The sequence below is a fragment of the Schistocerca nitens genome, chromosome 10 (assembly GCF_023898315.1).
Source record: "Schistocerca nitens isolate TAMUIC-IGC-003100 chromosome 10, iqSchNite1.1, whole genome shotgun sequence".
Lineage (NCBI taxonomy): Eukaryota > Metazoa > Arthropoda > Insecta > Orthoptera > Acrididae > Schistocerca > Schistocerca nitens.
In genome coordinates, this window is record NC_064623.1 from 230,066,165 (window position 1) to 230,087,666 (window position 21,502).

Here is a 21,502-nt window from a genome sequence, read left to right on the forward strand (position 1 = left end):
TTTCTTACCCATTTTGCTGCGATTTCGTTCCTTCTTTACGTTACCTTTCGCTTCCAAATCAGTTATTTCGCCTGTGGTGGTTATTCTGGACTCATTTCTCATGAATGGCAAAATTGTGGTCACCTCTATTCTGTAAAACAGTATCATCTTAACATATTGAACTTACAACAGACACAAAAGATTCGAATCCTCCTGTAGTTTAAATGACAAATGTTTTGCTTCATCCTTATTACCTTAAACCAAGCTTTCCTTCGTTCCATAATCAAAATTATTTAATCATCCTCTACCTTCAAGAGGGAAACTTCCTCAGTACCAATCATATAGGCTGCAGTGCATCCCGCACCAGCAAAAACAGTAGGCTGTAATGCTCACAGCATCAGCAAAACACATAAACGTCGCTTTTCTAGGACAAGTATTAACGCAGAATAATTTTTCAGGCTCTGGCTCAACATCAGTGAAGACTACAAAAAGGATCCATATTTCTGTTCCATTCTCCATTTGCTGAAAAACTTCCCATATTTGACTACCACAATAATATTTCAGGGCCACGTAAATTACACAAACCACAATTCTTCTTTCACCTTGAAGGGAATCAATATACTTACGAAATCCACAGACAGCACTTTACGTACTCAGCTATAGAGAACAAAAAAAAACATATATCATCAATATTAACATATCATCGCATATTGGGAAGCCAATGGTTAAACAATCGTATTATCGCATCCTGTTTTCAAGATTCCAAACTTACTCATTCCTTTCTCAGAGTTCTCCTATCTTTAAAATATTCATACAGCACGCATACTCTAGTAAGAGATCCTCATTTATACTGACAGATATAGAATAGTAATAGACAGATAGTAGCACTGAAAGCAGAAAATCGGAAACAAGGCTACTAACAGCTGGGGACCTGGGTTTGCCAGACCCATAATACCCACAGATCGGATATTCCCCTGAGTTTTTTGCACTAATTCAGCAACGATCTTGCTTTCCTCAGGAGCGACTCTTTTCAATTTACACACAAAAAAACAACATAAACAGCATTTTACTCGTTCACAAGGAAACCTTTTATGTTCACATTTGAATCAAACTAAATCCTAATTGCACAAGGAAAGAAAAGAAAGCTAGAAACATCACATAGAAACATCTTTATCATTAATTTTTTTTACCAACATATTATTCAAAATGCATACGCCACAAATTTAAACAAATCAATTGTTTCTCTTCACCGTCCTCTCTACTCCCCACTGCCCTTTCTACTCAATGTATGGTTTTACGTTTGACACATGGTGTAGCCCTTTTGATTTCTTCGATCGAAGAGTTTCCACTTCTATGGCGTTTTCATGGGGAATCTTCCTTATCCGATACGGGCCGTTAAAGAGATTAAAAAAATTCTTGCAGACACCTGACCGTTTGTTGGACAGCTTATGTGATCTGATAAGAACTTTTTGTCCTACATGAAACACTGTTTTGCTCACGTGTTTCTTATACGCCTTGACTCTGGCTTCTGCTGCACGCTTGATGTTGCGTAAAGCTAAGTCAACAATTGCGTTCCGGCGTAGTCTCGGCTCTAGTGGCCAAGGCACCACCTCCTTGATTTTGCTTGGGGGCTCCTTGTTTTTTAGCACAGTGATTGGCGGAAGCTTTGTTGACGTATTAGGCAACTCATTAATTATGTTCTGAAATCCTTTTAGGTGTATGTCCCACGATCGGTGATCACGACTGCAGTATAACCTACATAATTTTCCTAATTCACGCATAATACGCTCACTGGGGTTCGAGCTGGGGTGAAAGAGAGATATATATATAGGTTTAATTCTTCTTCTTCGAAGCATCCGCTGCCAGTATTGCGATCTAAATTGTGGTCCATTATCCGAGATAACCCTTTTCACGCTCCCAACTTCATGCAGAAACTGCTTTGCAAATGCAGTTGCCACTGCCCTTCCTGTGGCTCGCTTCAACGGAGTCAGACACACAAACTTGGAGGTTAGCTCTACCGCTACGAAAACATATGCAAAACCTGCTTTAGATCGTATTAGTGGCCCAAATAGATCCACGGCCGCGAGGTCACAAAGTTTGCTTGGTATTATCGGGTGCAATGATGCAGCATAAGTCACTGTGGCCGCCTTTGCTCGCTGACAAGGTCCGCACACTCTAAGTACACCACGAATACGCCGTAGCATGTTATTAAAATAGCATGTCTCTTTCAGTTTTTCACAACATTTCTGTGCTCCGAAGTGACCATAACTCAAGTGTATGTACCATATAATTTTGTTTACGAGTTCCTCCGGAATCACCAACACCCATCTGGAGTCGTCCGGGGCTCGTTTCTTGAATAATATTCTGTTGCGCACTAAGTAGTACTGGCGTATTCCTACATTCTCCTTGTCCTCCCACTTCTTCTTTATATCTTTCAATACTGCGTCCTTATCCTGTTCGTCCGCTATACTCCCGAAAGAGGTGGTAACAAAATTCTCGAACGCTACATTCTGTAAGTATAGGATGCTAAAATTATTTTCACCGAGTTCCCTTTCTTCTGTGTGAACCAAACCTATAGGAATGCGCGATAAAGCGTCAGCAATTACATTTTTCTGTCCAGGAATGTATTCTACAGTGAAGTTATATTCCTGTAGGTATAGTGCCCAGCGTCCTAGTCTCCCATGCGTGATTTTTGTGCTCATCAGAAATTGGGGTGCACGATGGTCAGTATACACCTTGGTGGTCCTTCCAAATAAAAAATACCTAAATTTTGAGAATGCCCAAACTATCGCGAGTGCTTCGAGTTCCGTCACGGAATAATTTTTCTCACATCGTGAGAGCACCCTGCTCCCAAACGAGATTGTTTTCCAAGTTGTAATATCATCATTTCCTTCCGTTTGAAACAGTACCGCACCTAATCCTGACAAGGAACTGTCCGTCATTAAACAGAATTCTTGTGTCAGGTCGGGATGCACGAGGATGGGAGCCTCTACCAATGCCTTTTTCAATTTATAAAATTCATCCTGTGCCTCTTGATCCCAGACCCACAAAGCGTTCTTCCCTGTTAGTCCACATAGACGGGGTGTACCAAGTACACTAAAATTTATAAATCGCTTATAAAAATTACACAGGCCTAAGAATGCTCGCAACTGTTTTTTATTTGTCGGCATTGCACACTCCGCTATCGCCGCAATTTTCTCCGGGTCAGGTTGTATTCCATTTGCTGAGACAATATGGCCTAAGAATTTTATGTTCTCTCGTCCGAACTGTGACTTATCTAAGTTGACTGTTACACCTGCCTTCTCAAAAACATCCAGTAGTCTGTTCAGAACGTCATTATGGTCCTCCCACGACTTTTCCGCAATTAATATGTCATCCACGTAAATTGTCACTCGCTGTTTCAAATCATCAGGTAAAATGCTATTTAATCCCCTTATAAAAGCAGCTGATGAGACGTTTAGTCCGAACGGGAGACGCCGGAATTGGAAACAATTTCCGTAACACAGGAACGCTGTATATAATCTGCAAGATGGGTGTAGCACGATTTGCCAAAAACTCGAACGGAGGTCGACAGATGATAGTACCTTTACCCCGTGGAAACGTTGTAAGAGTTCCTCAAGGCTCTCAGGCCTGTCCGTTTCCGACATAATAATTGTGTTTATCTGTCTCGAGTCTAGCACCAAACGAACTGAGTTGTCGCGTTTTGGCACGACAAGCAAAGGTGAGTTGTACGAGCTTACTGCCCGCTCAATTATTCCTTGTTCTAACATCTTGTTTATTTCCTTCTCCACCTGGGCTTTATACGCCACGGGAATAGGGTATGGTCTAACAGAAAACTTCTGATGGTCTCGTACTCTGAATTGGTACATAAAACCCTTAATAGCCCCCGGAGTCTCAGAAAATACCCGTTCATGATTCCTAAGTAGGCAATACAATTTCTCCTTTTCCCTGTCCGTGGTTCTGACACCCGCGATGCTCTTTCTCAGTGCATCAGCAAAAGCAACATCTTTCCCCTGCTCACCAGACATAGAGCACGACTCACTTACATAGTTCACGAGTAGCTCCAGTCTGGGTTGCGACTCGGTTTGAGCTTGAAATTTTAGGCAACTAATTTCTGACTCGGCACGTAATATGCATTCATCAAATACTAAATTAATTGGCTGATCCCCAACTTGAACTGTCATTACTCCTCCACCCATGTCAATTACTGCATGGTGGGCATTCATGAAGTCATTTCCTAAAATCATTTCCACATTCAGCATTGGGAGCACAAAAAAGTTGTACTCAAACTCTCTTCCCTGGCAGGTAAAATTAAGCCGAGTTTGCCTTCGGATTTCTATGCTCTTACCGTAGATTGCGCCCTTCACCTTTATTCCTCGCACTTGAAAAACGGGCCAAGTCCCAGTCCCTTCGCATTTTTGAAATGCTGCCTCGCTCACTATCGAGAAAGGGCTTCCAGTGTCAATGATACACTTAAAACATATTTCGTTTACTGCAACTGTCACGACTGGATTTACGCCGGAAATTTTAGCACTCGTAGTTTCTTGCAACAAATCCTCTCTAATATCTTCCCTCTCTATATACCGTATGCACTCCTTTGCCATGTCGCTCATTTGTTCCGATTGGGCGCCTTCTGCGCTGATCGTTTGTCATTGCCGGTTTTGCTCATTTCTATTTGCTGGATTATGTCTAGGGTTAGCCGGCCGAATTTCAACATCATGAGGTGCTCCGCCTACAGTCCTATTCCCACCGTGTTCACCGTGATATCGATTCTGGTTGCCGTAACTGTTCCGTTCACGATTCTGTCCACGTCCTCGATCATTTCTGTTGTTCCACCTGTGTTCGCGACTGTTACCCCAGTTTCTAAACGGCCTGTCCCGATTATTGTTCCGTTCGCGTCGCGACGACCAGTCACGCCGTTGATTAGTACGACGGCCACGACTGCGATCGCGCTGCTGTGCCCCGTAATAACTTTGTGCCTGATTAGGCGGGCATTCTGCTGTATTGTATTCCAACTCTTGGAGAAGTGTTTTAAACGTTTCCACGTCCTATTTGCTTCGTCCCGCAAGAATGACGTGCCGCAAGTGCATCGGCAATTTGGTGATGCATATCCTAATTAGTTCCGCAGGCCCGTATGGGTCGTATAAAAATTGATTTGCCTGCAGCATGTGGTCGAATAGGCGTGCAGGGCTGCCGAAACCAGACTGGTTCAAATTTGGCAGCATAATTATGCCATGTTTGACCCTATCTTGTGCCGCTTCCGACCAATAGGCGGAGAGAAAGGCTTGTCGAAACTCCCGAGTGGAGTTGCAGTGACGCGCTGCCGACCTCATGCGAATCGCCGGCTCGCCTTCCAAATAGCCACACATATACTCTATCTTATGTGAACTTGCCCAGTCGGGAGGAAGACAGAACTCAAATTGCTCGAGCCATGCTCGTGGATGTATTCCTTTTTGAGAATTTCGGAATATCTCAAACTTTCTTACCGTAAGGAAATGTTTGAAATCAAATCCCCGCATTTCCTCCTGGCGAGGCCCTTGAATGTTTCTATGTCTCTCATGTCTGCCCCTTAAATTGCATCCTTCCCTGTCGTCAAAATCTCCCTCATGGCCGGAGTCCCTCTCTGCACTGTTCGTACGGCTATTTTTATTGCTATTGGCGAGTTCGGAATCACACGCCATGCGGTTTTCCAGATGCGCCACGCGTTCTTGTAATTAGCCTGTTACAGCTCTGTGTTGCCTGTTCACTTCGAATTGTCCCTTCTGAAATTTAAGAAGCGAACGCACTTCTTCGGTCTCTGCGGCCGCTGCCGGTGTAGTATTGTTCTCGCTTTCCGTCAGCTTCATCGTGCCTACAATGTCCGCTAATGCCGCGATCTTCTCATCTATTTGTCTCTTGTCCTCCGCCCCAGTCTGCTTCAATTGTTCAACCTGCTGTTCCAACGCGTGGATCGCTAAACTGTTGTCCGCTATTGTGTTGCTAACGGACGTGGGACAATGCGTTTCCGCCTCCTGGACCCTCGAGAGTACCTGCTGGCGTTCTCTTTGGCATTCTTCCCTCAGCTCTTGGAAATTCCTAAGTAGCCGTTCTTCGCTTTCTTTAGATTCGGCCTCGCCACTCCGCTTGCTCTGTTCTAGGGCTTGCAGACGGTCATCGATTTGTTCAAATGTACGGCCTAATTCTTTCATAATATCACTTTTTATTTCACTTGCCAGATTGTTTATTCTTTGTGAGATATCATCGGACACTCTCTGCATCGACTTGTCGACTTTATTTGTCTGCTGGATTAGTTTTTCGTCTATTTGTTCGCCTAGCTCTCGGATCGATTTCTCAGATTTTTTCTGTTCTCGGAACAATTTTTCTCATGATTCTTTTTGTTCTCGGAACGATTTTTCAAATGATTCTTTATTTTGTTGCAATAAGGCTTTCATGAGTTCTGCCAAATCAATTTGGTTAGTAGGAGGCAAATTTATTTCTGGCTCTGCTGTGAGCCCGTTCGTGCTGTTTTGCATTTCGTCTGAAGTATTCCCCATTGCATTTTCGGAACTGCCTGACGCATTAATATTGGAAATCAAATTATCCCCTTGGTCCATGTTGCTTAAGTTGTCGGACAGCTTACTTTTAGCTTGGTTACGTGTCTGCATTAGTGCAATTTACACCCAGTACGCAACACACTAATCTCAATAAATGTGTCCCCCAAAAATTACGACAGTCACACGAAAGATACGCAACCTAGTACGCACATTTTCACACGCAAAACAAATTTTTATGTTTGATCGAAACAGTGGAATTTACAAGCGAGAGAAAAAAAAACACACATATAAAACACACACATATATAGAACAAACAAATATAGAAAACAAAACAAGACAAACAACACAACGCCGCTCAACAACGCCGTGAATCTTTTGAACGTCTGCTCAGAAACAACGCAAAATTTGTTTGAGCGCTGTAGGGAAAAAAAATTAAGATTATACAACGCTCGCAATCTAACGTATCAGAGATTCCAGAGTCTAGCGGAATCACAGAAAAGGGTCGCCATGTGTAAGTTAGCTACTGGAATTTTGCTATGCTTGCTAATGGTACTGATGGTCAATAATAGTGGGTTACAAGCCGTGAGCTGTCTGGGGAGAAGTTAACCGTGCGTTTACTGGGCAACTGTTTCAGCAGGTAACTAGTCTAGGTTTACCACATTACCAATCAAACTAACATTGATTATAATCTTTTACAGTCATACAACAACCGGTAATATATCTATATAAAAGGAGAATTTAAATAAAAAGAAAGAAATCAGTTTATATTTGCAAATTTATTTTAAGATTGTTCATTGAAATTTCAGCATATTATACGTGAGTTATAACTGAGCTGGTGCCTTATTTACGATTGTGAAAATGTGAGATTGGAATCTTACTGAACACATAAAATATGGAGCCAAGATTGGGAGACTGCATACAACACTGCATTCATAAAATAACACACAAAGAACATTGAAACATAAACAAGAAGAAATTAACCACAACCAACAGATTCAAATTTTCAGTCAAAGAAATTACGTTCGTAACACAATCCTGTCCGTCATGTAATTACCACACACTGGTATACTAAATTCATATTAACTCTTTGTGAAATCTTCCCAAGAAGAATAGCTGAGGGCTACTTTGATGATTACACCACATGCTTCACGTGGTCAGCTTGGTTTACAGAAAGCGTTTAACTCCACAATAATTTAGATAATAAAAATAAATTAGATCGAAAAGCAAATTACAAAAGAAAAACCGCGAACTGGTTACTAACGTCTTACTGTTAACCTGACGGGTCAAACAGTTATATAAGCACGTGGTACTGGTCTCACAAAGTACACCCCACGTGGGGTGAACATAAAGAAAAGTTGCTATATTGAAAATATTGTTAAGACGAGACGTTATAATCACACAAGCATTCGCATTTAAGATTGATCTTAGTTAGAGTTACTGACCAACACGTGGTTCCACTTTACTCATAAAGTAGTGACAAAGCAGCTACCGGAAAATAATATGAACTTCACACAAGAATTACACTACGCTGCAATTTAAGATAGCATTAGATATTTTAAAGCTAAACCTGAAATCACGGTGATTAAATTTTCAGTTAGGCTGAACTTAACAAATCCATTGTCCTACGGACTTAGCAGACACGCGCTTAGCCGGAGCTCTTACCATTTCAGACGCTCGCCACCGCCAGACTGCAACTGTCTACTACCAGACTGCAACTCGCGAACTGTCTACTACCCAGCGTGCTCCCTGAGGGTGGCTCACAAAGACAAACGGAAGGGGCCAGAGGGGCAGCTTCCTATACCAACATGACAAGGGATGGACCGGACCATACTAAGAATAGAAACCTCTTTGCTTTTAGGAACCGTAGCTACCTGTTCCGACGTTGGTCCTACTGTTCTCTAGCAGACAGCCTTGTCTGCTACCCTCAAGCATGCAACTACAAACACATTTGATCATTCATCCTCTCACACAGAAGTGAAGGGGGATGACAGTATCTTATCATATACAGTATATAAAAGAAAGCGGATGTAGGTTCCGTATGAGACTGTGTGACATGAATTACATATTAACTGTGTTTTAAAGTGTAGTAGTGTGACAGATCGTTCTTGTTTACGTGTAAAAGTAACACGTTCCACTACTCAGTCTCCTCCCAGATAGTCAGAAACGCCACAGTAAATTTAGAAGAGGAATTTATTCCATAAAAGACAACAAATTTGAGAAATTAAACATGAAAGGGATCCAACAGAGACCTTTCAAACTACTTAAACCTAACTAACCTAAGGACAGCACACACATCCGTGCCTGAGGCAGGATTCCAACCTGCGACCGTAGCAGTCCCGCGGTTCCGGACTGCAGCGCCTAGAACCGCACGGCCACCGCGGCCGGCAGATGGGTGTCGACGGGATGTTAAACTATTAGTGTATTCCTGATTAAGTGTGAAATTTAGGAAAACTGTGCCTGTATGAATAAATAATGTTTCGCTTACACGTAACGGTTTAAAACAATGTCAAAAGGTTCTCTGCTATTTACTGGTACACTAAGGCGGCACAAGGCGCGGGACGCCCCCTAACACCGTGTCGGGCCGCCTGTTGCCCGGCACGGGGCGGCCGAAGTGGCCGTGCGGTTAAAGGCGCTGCAGTCTGGAACCGCAAGGGGTATGGATGTTTGTGATGTCCTTAGGTTGGTTAGGTTTAACTCGTTCTAAGTTCTAGGGGACTAATGACCTCAGCAGTTGAGTCCCATAGTGCTCAGAGGCATTTGAACCATTTTGCCCGGCACGGACTCCACGGGTTGTTGGGAGTGCCCTGCAGAAATAGTGAGCCCTGATGCCTCTATAGCCGTCCATAATTGCGAAAGTATTGCCAGTGCACGATTTTGTGAAGAATTGACCTCTCCATTATTTCCCACAAACGACTGAATTCAAGTCGGACGAACTGGGTGACCAAACCGAGTGCTCGACATGGCCACAATGTTCTTCAAACCAGCTGTGAACAATTGTGGCCCAGTGACTTTGCGCTTTGGAGCCACAAAATTCCATCGTTGTTTGGGAACATCAAGTCCTTAAAGGGGTGCAAATGGTCTCCAGTAAGCCGAACACAACCTTTTCCAGTCAATGACCGTTTCAGTTGGACTAGAGGATCAATGCGTGTAAACTCAGCCCAGAACATTATGGAGCCACAACCAGCTTGCACAGTACCTTGTTAACAACTTGGGCCCGTGGCTTCTTGGCGTCTGCGACACTCTAAAATCCTACCATCAGCTCTTACCGACTGAAATCGGGACTCACCTGACCAGGCCACGGATTTCCCGTCGTCTAGGGTCCGACTGATACGGTCAGGAACCCAGGAGAGGCGCTGCAGGCGATCTCGTGCTCTTAGGAAAGGAACTCGGGTCGGTGATCTCTTGCCGCAGCCCGTTAACGCCAAATTTCGCCGCTCTGTCCTAAAGTATACGTTCTTCGTACGTTCCACACTAATTTTTGCTGTTGTATCACGCAGTGTTGATTGTCTGTTAGCACTGACAACACTACGCAAACGGCGCAGTACTCGCAGTGAAGACTGTCACCCGCTGCGTTGTCTGTGGTGAGAAGTAAAACCTGAACTCTGGTTTTCTCGGTAGACTCTTGACACTCTGGATCTCGGAATAATGAACTCGCAAACAATTTCCGAAATGGAATGTCCAATGCGTCTAGCTCCGACTCGTTCAGAGTCTGTTAATTCCCGTCGTGCGGTGGTAAGCACGTCGGAAACCTGAGTACAGACGAGTACACGTGATACAGCAGCCACCTGTCGTCTGAGTGTAGTTCTGCAAGTGGCGACCCCAATTACAAGAAGTCGGTGTTTAAACGCTGGTATCCCCTGGTTAGAGGGTACAATAATTCAATGAACATCCTGAGGTGAGCTACCAGAGTGGTCTGGCAAACGTTTAAACAGTTTTAGCTGCCCTAGTGTCATGATAAAAGACTAGCTTGTAAAAATGTCTCTGCAGCATAGCGGGAAAGAGTGAAGCCGAAGTAAACAGTGACAGACAGAACTCAGTGTTGGTGTAGAAGGCGTGTCAGGTAAATAACGAGGCTGATCTTCTACCTACCGATGTTTCTCTTTCGAACAACAACATTGCCCCTTTCAAAGCAGTCCCCTTCGTCACCTGTACACTGGCCGAGTTCTTTCTCTCAGTCTAGGTAGCAGCGCTGCAAGGCTTCCACTGTCTTTTTTTCTTGTTTTTCCAGCCATCAGTCTTCTGGCAGGTTTGATGCGGCCCGCCACGAATTCCTTTACTGTGCTAACCTCTTCATCTCAGAGTAGCACTTGCAACCTACGTCCTCAATTATTTGCTTGACGTATTCCAATCTCTGTCTTCCTCTACAGTTTTTGCCCTCTACAGCTCCCTCTAGTACCATGGAAGTAATTCCCTCTTAACAGATGTCCTATCACCCTGTCCCTTCTCCGTATCAGTGTGTTCCACATATTCCATTCCTCTCAGATTCTGCAGAGAACCTCCTCATTCCTTACCTCATCAGTCCACCTAATTTTCAACATTCGTCTATAGCACCACATCTCAAATGCTTCGATTCTCCTCTGTTCCGGTTTTCCCACAGTCCATATTTCACCACCATACAATGCTGAACTCCAGACGTACGTTCTCAGGAACTTCTTTCTCAAATTAAGGCCGATACTTGATATTAGTAGACTTCTCTTGGCCAGGAATGCCCTTTTTGCCAATGCTAATCTCCTTTTGATGTTCTCCTTGCGCCGTCCGTCATTGGTTATTTTACTGCCTAGGTAGCAGAATTCCTTAACTTCATTACTTATGACCATCAATCCTAATGTTGAGGTTCTCGCTGTTCTCATTTCCACTACTTCTTCTTACCTTCGTCTTTCTTCAGTTTATTCTCAGTCCATTTTCTGTACTCATTAGATTCTTCATTCCATTCAGCAGATCATGTAATTGTTCTTCACTTACACTCAGGGTAGCAATGTCATCAGTGAATCGTATCATTGACATCCTTTCACCGTGAATTTTAATTCCACTCCTGAACCTTTATTTTATTTCCGTCATTGCTTCCTCGGTGTACAGATTGAATAGTAGGGGCGACAGGCTACATCCTTGTCTTACACCCTTTTAATACGAGCACTTCGTTCTTGGTCGTGCACTCTTATAATTCCCTCTTGGCTGTTGTGCATATTGTATGTTACCGGTCTCTCCCTATATCTTACCCTTACGTTTTTCAGAATTTGAACATCTTGCACCATTTTACATTGTCGAACACTTTTCCCAGGTCGACAAATCCTATGAACGTGTCTTCATTTTTCTTTAGGCTTGCTTCTATTATTAACCGCAACGTCAGAATTGCCTCTCTCGTGCCTTTACCTTTCCTAAAGCCAAACTGATCGTCATCTAGCCCATCCTCGATTTTCTTTTCCATTCTTCTGTATATTATTCTTGTAAGCAACTTGGATGCGTGAGCTATTAAGCTGAGTGTGCGATAATTCTCGGACTTCTCACCTGTTGCTCTTGCTAAAAAGCAATAGTCAGAATTTGGAGCAGCTATGCTCAAGTCAAAAGTAAAACAAAACGTCTTGGCCTTTCGCACGTCTGCCCAGCTGGAACAACGCCACACTGACCGGCGCCGTGGCTTACACTGCAGTACGGGCCGCGCCGCCTTCGGGTGCGGCCAGTGACGTGCGCCCATTTCAAACACTGCAACGAAAATAATTGAAAAAAAAGACAGTTACTTTAAAAAAATTTAAAGAGCGTTTAATATCTATTTGAAATTGCACAGTAGTCAGATTAAGTATAATAGGGCCACATGTTAGGCTATTACGTAAAGGACAGAATGACATAGAAAAATTTTTACAAACATCCCAGAAAAGATTTGCATGAAGGTAACTTTAGCAGAACATATCTACGAGATTAGAAGAAAAAAATGTTTAGAAACCATATGCAGGAAAAATATAGTAAAAAACAGAGGAATTGCCGGGCGGCATTTGCCGAGCGGTCTAAGGCGCCGCAGTCACGGACTGTGCGGCTGGTCCCGGCGGAGGTTCGAGTCCTCCCTCGGGCATGGGTGTGTGTGTTTGTCCTTAGGATAAGTAGTGTGTAAGCTTAGGGACTGATGACCTTAGCAGTTAAGTCACATAAGATTTCCACACCTTTTTGAAGAGAGGACTCAAAATTCCGCCAGCAGTGGATTGAAACCGTTGAAAAAAATTTTGTTATGTAGTTGTAGCTGTCCATTGAGGATGAGGCCATCGTTCTTAGAAATATGCTTGAAAATCTCTAGCTCCTCGAGTACATCGAGCCTATCAGCCTTCCTTTCTCTGCGTAAAATGCAAACTAGTGAGCGGTTGCTGAATAACAGCCATGTTCAGAACTGAAAGAACTCACAATGATTACGTCGTGAAAAAGCATAGTGTTCGAACGAAGGGCTACAATTAGTGGCAAAAGAATAATAGTGCAGCGCAAAGAAGAAGGAGAAACATGGGCAACAGTGCGAAAGAAAGAGTTAGGAATACAAAATTGTGCTTATGTTTCGGAAATGAAGTGGTAGTGCGACCTCCAGACCAGATGCCAACAAACTCTAAGTGGTTACTTATTTACATAAAAAAACGTGACTTGAAGTGTTTGACAATCTAAAAATAACAAAACTGTATCGTTGTAGATCCCACTGAAGATACCTTAGAATAAGAAAAATACGAGACGCGTCTGCGAAAAATAAATTAAACTGCACCAGCAAAAAGCGTTCTTATCTAAAAAAAAACAAGTATTTCTGTGCTTGCTGCGGAGGATGGCCGCGCAAACAAACTTGTTATGGACACGTTAGTTCTTCTTTCGGTCCAACTCACGCGCAGCATTCAGCGCCAGCACCAAAGCCCAATTGCATCAATACGCCGTTTGTCTCTAGGCTTAAGGATTCACGCTTCGCAACCGTAAAAGAAAACGGAAAACATGAGTGTTTCCTCAAGCTGGATCTCTGTGCCGTTCGCTATCGCTCTGCTCTGTTAGACCTCATAGCCACCTGCCCTCCTCCTTATCTGATCTTCACAACTTGCCCTGTCGCATATGGTCGATCCAACATATAGGATCGTGCACTGTACCAGTATGTTCCAAAAAGCGGCGCTTGAAAATGGGATTTTTGAGGGGGTCATATTTCGGGTTCAAGTACTTTCTATAGGGCTTGGCCTAGCAACCATTTATATGCCTATCGGAAGAACGGGTAACTATCCTACAGTACAGCGTCAAAATTTGAAAATTGTGTACTTCCTCCAGCCAGGGCAAACTGAGAAAATGTATTTATTCATTCGCATTAGGTGTGGTCTAGGATGGGCCTTATGTTTATTATAAACGCACGGGTTGTTCGTGGGTGGATCTTGAGACAATCCAGAAAAACTATGATTTTTGGATACCAAAAGTACCAGTAATTTCTATTCGTCGGAAATCGTCGAATATTTTACCATATGTTGTTCAGATGATTATCTAGAATAACTTGGAAACGTTTTTCCAAATCATTATCTGTTAGCGTGATCTCGAGGTTCAAAGTTACCGTACTTACGCACGTAAAATATGCACGTAATTTCCAGTTTGAGCCGTAATTGTATTTTAAATGACGCAGTGATCACACGGTAAGGACCCTGCGGTCGTCGCAAGCGTTCTGAGGTTAAAAGCCGTGTTTTCAGTCGCTATTAAAACTTCGCGACGCGTTGTCTGCGACCCGACGGCCAGCAACAACTTACGCCTGCGAGCACACTCCGCGTGCTCTGCCAGGTGAAGCGCACCCGGCCAGAGAGGCCGCGAACTCAGTGGAAAGGAGGAGTAGCAGGAGGTACGGCCAGTACAGGCGGCCGGTGCCATTCAGATCGCGTGTCGAATCAGGAGGTACTGATTAGAACTGGCGAGAAAAGAAATTTAGTGCACAATTTGACGGAAAGAAGGGATTGCTTGGTGGGACATACGAATATTTAGAGGCGTCGAGGAATTGTCAAGTCAGTATTGAAGTTAAGTCTTGGGGTGGGGGGGGGGGGGATAAAAACTTTAGAGGGAAAATAAGGATAAACACAGTAAGCAGTTTCAAAAATGAACTTAGAGTACAGGAGTTATGCAGAGATGAAGGGGTTCGGACTGAAGAAAACATCGACTTCAGAGGCGTGGAAATACTGGAATATGAACTTGGTCGCTGTCTGTCAAGGCGCCCATGACGTTACTCTTGCCGTGTCCACTTGTATTTGATACGCCAGCAGAGCAGCTACTGACAGCGCTCCCACGTGGCCTGTAATTATCGTATGGGAGCGAAACTTGGTGCATGTTCTAATGCCTTAATGTCGCACCGATTTACACGGGTAAAAAAACATTAGTTCCAGTTTTGGCCACCAGATGCAAATCTGGCGCTGTGATTGCAAGTAAGATGTATAGAAATGTCTGCATATGTAATGGATTAGAAACGCCACATGGGCAGAAAAGGTCAAACGAGAAAGAAAGGCATAATGTTGATTTTATTATTAACCGTCACTGACACACTTTGTTCAATATGAGCACCGGAGACGCTGACGAGATGCTGCGTCCGTAAAAAACAGCGGTTCCGGTGGAAGGTGAGCGAGGCCTTCCTGTACAGTGGCGTTCAGATCAGCTAGAGACCGAAAGTGTCCTCGGTAGACGCGTTCTTCCAGGTATCCCCAGAGCCAAAAGCCACATGGATTCAGGTCAGGTGATCTGGCAGGCTATGCATGTGGGAAACCTCTGCAGATAACATTTTCGGGGAAGGTTGCATTAAGCAGTTCTTTCACTAAGCGGAGGACATGAGATGTTGCCCCGTGCTGCATGAAAACAGTGGTTCCTACACACTTGCGCTCTTGCAAAGCAGAAATCACATGCTGTACAAGGAGGCCTCGATAACGTGCAGACGCCTGACAGGCTCTCTGTGTGTATGCCGGCCGTTGTGACCGAGCGGTTCTAGACGCTTCAGTCAGGAACCGCGCGACTGCTACGGTCGCAGGTTCGAATCCTGCCTCGGGCATGGATGTGTGTGATGTCCTTAGGTTAGTTAGTTTTAAGTAGATCTAAGTTCTAGAGGACTGATGACCTCAAAAGTTAAGTCCCATAGTGCTCAGAGCCATTTGAACCATTCTCTGCGTGTATTCTCATCAAAAATGAACGGACCGAGAACAAAGGTGCTCGCGAATCCTCATCGCATGTACACAGCGATTACACTGGGTCCTCGTGCACAAAAGGCGATTTAACAGTTATGTTTATTCATTGCAGGATGTAGTGTAAAATGTGCCTCGTCACTCCTCAGAATATTGTCCGGCCACATGTCATCAACCTCTATCTGTGCCAGAAACCGAAGAGAAAATTCACGAAGTTGCTGCAGCTCACGACGTTTCAGCTGCTGCACGGTCTGGATGTGGTGCGAGTACCGGGGTCAAATAGACGCCCAGTCTTTCCGTACAGTCGACCCCGGGATGGGCACTGCACGAGCCCACCATTTGCCGGGGCGCTCGCTGCTCGGTCTGTTAAAGCAACAGCGACCTCATCAGTTGACGTCCCCCGCGATAGGACGCCTTCCTCTTCCAGCTCCCATCTTCTTTAAACCATTTAACGACGTCGGCCCTCTCCCCAGAACTGTCAGTCGGCGGTACTCTGTCAGTGCAGCACAGTAGCTGCTGCCGTTCATGTAGAACTGAAGAAACTACAGAAAGGGGGGGGGGGGGATATAAGTAGACGGGACTCCTATAATCTGAAAGAACCAGGGGCTGTAGAGGGTTTCAGAGGGAGCATTAGGGAACGACTGACATGAACAGGGGAAAGGTATGCAGTAGAAGAAGAATGGGTAGCTATGAGAGATGAAATAGTGAAGACAGTACAGGATCAAGTACGTAAAAAGACCGAGGCTACTAGAAATCCTTGGGTAACACAAGGGATACTGAATGTAATCGATGACAGGAGAAAATACAAAAATTCAATAAATGAAGCAGGCGAAAAGGAATACAAAGGCCTAAAAAATGCCATTAACAGGAAGTGCAAAATTGCTAAGCAGAGATGGCTAGAGAACAAGTGAAAGGATTTAGAGGCATAATTATATCACTAGGGGTAAGATAGATACTGCCTACAGGAAAGTTAAAGAGACCTTTGGAGAAAAGAGAACCGCTTCTTTGAATATCAAGAGCTGAGATGGAAAACCAGTCCTAAGCAAAGAAGGGAAAGCAGAAAGGTGGAAGGAGTCTGTACAAGGGCTGTACTCGAGGGCAGTAAGATGGAAATGGAAGGGAACGTAGGTGAAGATGAAATGGGAAATATGGTACTGCGTGAAGAATTTGACAGAGCACTGAAAGATATGCATCGAAACAAGGCCCTGGGAATAGACAACATTCCATTAGAACTATTGATAGCCTTGGGAGAGCCAGCCCTGACTACCATCTGGTGAGCAAGATGTATGAGACAGGCGAAATAACCTCAGACTTCAAGAAGAATATAATAATTCCAATCCCAAAGTAAGCAGGTGTTGACAGATGTGAAAATTACCGATCAGTTTGCTAAGTCACGGCTGCAAAATACTAACACGGATTCTTTTACAGAAGAATGGAGAAAGTGGCAGAGACCGACATCGGGGAAGATCAGTTTGGATTCTGGAGAAATGTTGGAACACGTGAGGCACTGCTGAGTCTACGACTTCGTATAGGAGACAGGTTAAGGAAAGACAAACCTACGTTTTTAGCATTTGTAGACCGAGAGAATGCTTTTTGACAGTGTCGATTGGAATACTGTCTCTGAAATTCAAAGGTGGCAGGGGTAAAATACAGGGAGGGAAAGGCTATTTACAGTTTGTACATAACCAGATGGCAGTTATAAGAGAGGAGGGACAGGAAGAGGAAGCCGTGGTTGAGAAGGAAGTGACATAGGGTTGTAGCCTATCCCCAATGTTATTCAAAAATGTTTCAGATGGTTCTGAGCACTATGGGACTTAACATCTGAGGTCGTCAGTCCCCTAGAACTTAGAAGCGGCCGGCCCTGATGTTATTCAATGTGTATATTGAGCAAGGAGTAAAGGAAACAAAAGGAAAAATTGTGCTAGGAATAAAAGTTCAGGGAGAAGAAATAAAAGCTCTGAGATTTGCCGTGGACATTGTATTTCTGTCAGAGACAAAGGTCTTGTAAGATAAGTTGAACGGAATGGACAGTGTCTTGAAAGGAGAATATAAGATGAACATTAACAAAAGCAAAACGAGGATAATGGAATGTAGTCCATTTAAATCAGGTGATGCTGAGGGAATTAGATTAGGGAATGAGACAATTAAAGTAGTAAGTGAGTTTTGTTTCTTGCGAAGCAAAATAACTGGTGATAATCGAAGTAGGGAGGATATAAAATGTAGGTTGGCAACAGGATGAGAAGCATTTCTGAAGAAGAGAAATTTGTTAACATCGAGTATACATTTAAGTGTCAGGAAGTTCTTTGTGACAGTATTTGTATGGAGTACAGCCATGTATGGAAGTGCAACATGGACGATAAACAGTTTAGACAAGGAGAGAATAGAAGCTACTGGAGGGAAGCGTGGGGTGGGGGAGGGGGGGGGAGGGTAAAAATCGTAAAGGGAGGCCAAGAGACGAATACAGTAAGCAAGTTCTGAGGAATGCAGATTTGAGCAGGTATCGGACATGAAGAAGATTGCACAGGATAGAGTAGAATGGAGAGCATCAAAGCAGAGTGAAGACCACAACAACAAGAATAACACATAAAACACTTTGACCAAAAGTGCACAGTATCTCTCCTCGATGGTCATACTATTCCTTTACGTTATGGTTTGTCAAATCACGGTGTTGGTGTCATACCATCATGCAGGTTTGCGCCTGGTGGTCACAGTTGGAACTAATTTTTTTCCAGCGTCAAACGGTTCGACCTTGACGCATTAGCCTGTCTACCAAGTTTCGCGGCCCTACAGTGATGACAGCCCACACTGAACCTGTGTGAGTGGCCGCACTTTAATACACTCACCCGGTGCTGACAGCCTTCTGTTCAGTAGAACGGTGGCGTACTGACAGGCGAAGCCAGGCTGCGAGGCCCACGGCGTCGCGCCTTCTGACCCCCCTCTCGGTGTACCCAGCGTGTGCCCTCCCCCCCCCCCCCCTCCCCCGCACTCGTGTAAACAGGGCCGGCCGAGTCTGTGGCACGCGCCACGGCGGCACACGTGTTGACGCGTGCGTCCACCGCTTCAAAGGCCCCGCCCCGCCCCGCCCCGCCCCGCCCCGCCGGGCACAGCACACACCCGTGTGTGTTGACTGTACCGGCGGGCGTGAGGACGTGCTCTCGACATTGGCAGGTGTCTGGTTTCACCGTGCAACGATATTAGCTGGAGGGCACAAGTAGGAAACACAAGCGGCGGGGAAAGGTTACGAGATGACTTTCCTTTGTATTTTATTGTGGACAACAAACCTCTTGCTACTTTTCTTCCAATCCTCCTACTGACCGACTAGGACCACGTAACAAATTCAGCTCCTCTTTCTAGTTGTTTTCTATTTTTCCGTGTGCCCGTTTTCTCCCTATGTTCTTTTTTTCTTTCTTCCGACAGTGATGTTCCCCATTCCTTAAGGACTTCTAAACTTAATCCAGTGGAACTATATGGTTCTAGGGAACATCCCAAGTCTCAAACATTTATGATCCATAAATGCAGACTGAAAGTAACGAATGAAAATTTGTCCTAAGACTGGGATTTGAACCCAAGTCTTCCGCTCACTATGCAGATGCGCTAACCACACAGTGGCTCTGCACAACGGCACGGACTATTGGGGCACGCCTCCCTCCTCAAACGCAATTCCTAGTCGTGCCTCAGTCCACTTGGTATTAGTCCGTGCAGTTGCGCACAGCCACTCTGCCAGGGCGGTTAGCACATCTACCTAGTGAACAGGAGACCCAGCTTCGAATCCCGGCCTTGATACAAATTTTCATTCGTCGCCTCATTATGCATGTATACGTCCGACTGTGACAACGGCGGCGCGAGACTGGTGCGTGAGCGACTGGGATGGGTGACAGTTCTGCTCCACGGCCGCACCACGGTATCGACTCTGAAGACGGCGTCACGCAGAAGACAGCCCTACGACAAGGGCCGTGGGCTCACGTATACTACCTGGATGTAGATCTCTGATTTCAGAACACGGAACTTCAGCGTGCCGTCAGTAATGCTGTCGATATAACATCGATATACCGGGTGATCAAAAAGTCAGTATAAATTTGAAAACTTAATAAACCACGGAATAATGTAGATAGAGGTCAAAATTGACACACATGCTTGGAATGACATGGGGCTTTATTAGAACAAAAAAAAAAAACACCCCATATTGCTAGACGCGTGAAAGATCTCTTGCGCGCGTCGTTTGGTGATGATCGTGTGCTCAGCCGCCACTTTCATCATGCTTGGCCTACCAGACCTCAGTCCGTGCGATTATTGGCTTTGGGGTTACCTGAAGTCGCAAGTGTATCGTGATCGACCGACATCTCTAGGGATCCGTAAAGACAACATCCGACGCCAATGCCTCACCATAACTCCGGACATGCTTTGCAGTGCTGTTCACAACATTATTCCTCGACTACAGTTATTGTTGAAGAATGGTGGTGGACATATTGAGCATTTCCTGTAAAGAACATCATCTTTGCTTTGTCTTACTTCGTTATGCTAATTATTGCTATTCTGATCAGATGTAGCGCTATCTGTCGGACATTTTTTGAACATATGTATTTTTTTTTTTTTGTTCTAATAAAACCCCATGTCACTCCAAGCATGTATGTCAATTTCTATCTACATTATTCCGTGATTTATTCAGTTTTCAAATTTATACTGACTTTTTGATCACCCGGTATGTATCCTACCTGCAAATGATATCGATATATACAGGCAACAAGGTTCCTACCGACTTATCGATATCGAAGGTGGAGTGGCGAGAGCTTACATTTTTATTTTATCTTACATTTTTTCGCAATTTTCGATAACTATTTCAAATTGTTCTTTTGAAATTGTAGTAGAACATAATTTTACTTTCACTGTGTGGAGTCTTACTACTTTTTGAGCTTTCGTCACGTCCAATCGTTATTTTTGACAGTGCGCAGAAAAGGAGTACAGTTGGCCTGGTGAGTGGCAGTGTGAATGGAGTAACAAGAATTTCGATGCGAAGAAATAGCACATCAGTTGCTGGAAATGATGGACAAAAACCTAAATGACGAGATGTGTGAGAGGAAATGCTGACGTGCTCGGCGCTAAAAACAGAAATTGCACCGTTTGGATTCACCGCGTAGTTTTGACACTACAGCTGCCGGGTCGCTGGCGTTGTCAGAAATGAAAAAAACAGGGAAGCCCACACGAAGAGTTCCGGACAAGTCCCACTTGTGACGAAACGGAACAAGAGACCCGACGGACATCCCTCTTTGCGCCACTTAGGTGCAGTTACCGTCGTTAGCAGAGTGTTTAGCGCCAAGCGCGAACGTGCGTCCTTTGTCTTTCCGTTCTAGCTGTAAGGGCTGCTAGCTTGTCCATGTACAGAATACCTAATAATAAGTCAATACTTAAATATTCAGCTTTAAAATCGGCAGTATATTTACAATGTGAGAAGATATTTTTCTAGGTCAATATATCGATACATTTTACGTCGGTTCATCGACATATCGATGTTATTAGATATATCGGTGGCATGTAATGACACATTTTTAGTTTCGATGTATCGGTATTTTCAAACATATCGACAGTCCTAGCCGACAGTACTGCGTAGTCCGCCACGTTGCAAAACATTTCCATTTACCTATTTCTGGCTCCGAGCTTTATTCGATATATTGTGTTGAAAATGGCTCTGAGCACTATGCGACTTAACTTCTGAGGTCATCAGTCGCCTAGAACTTAGAACTAATTAAACCTAACTAACCTAAGGACATCACACACATCCATGCCCGAGGCAGGATTCGAACCTGCGACCGTAGCGGTCACTCGGCTCCAGACTGTAGCGTCTAGAACCGCGCG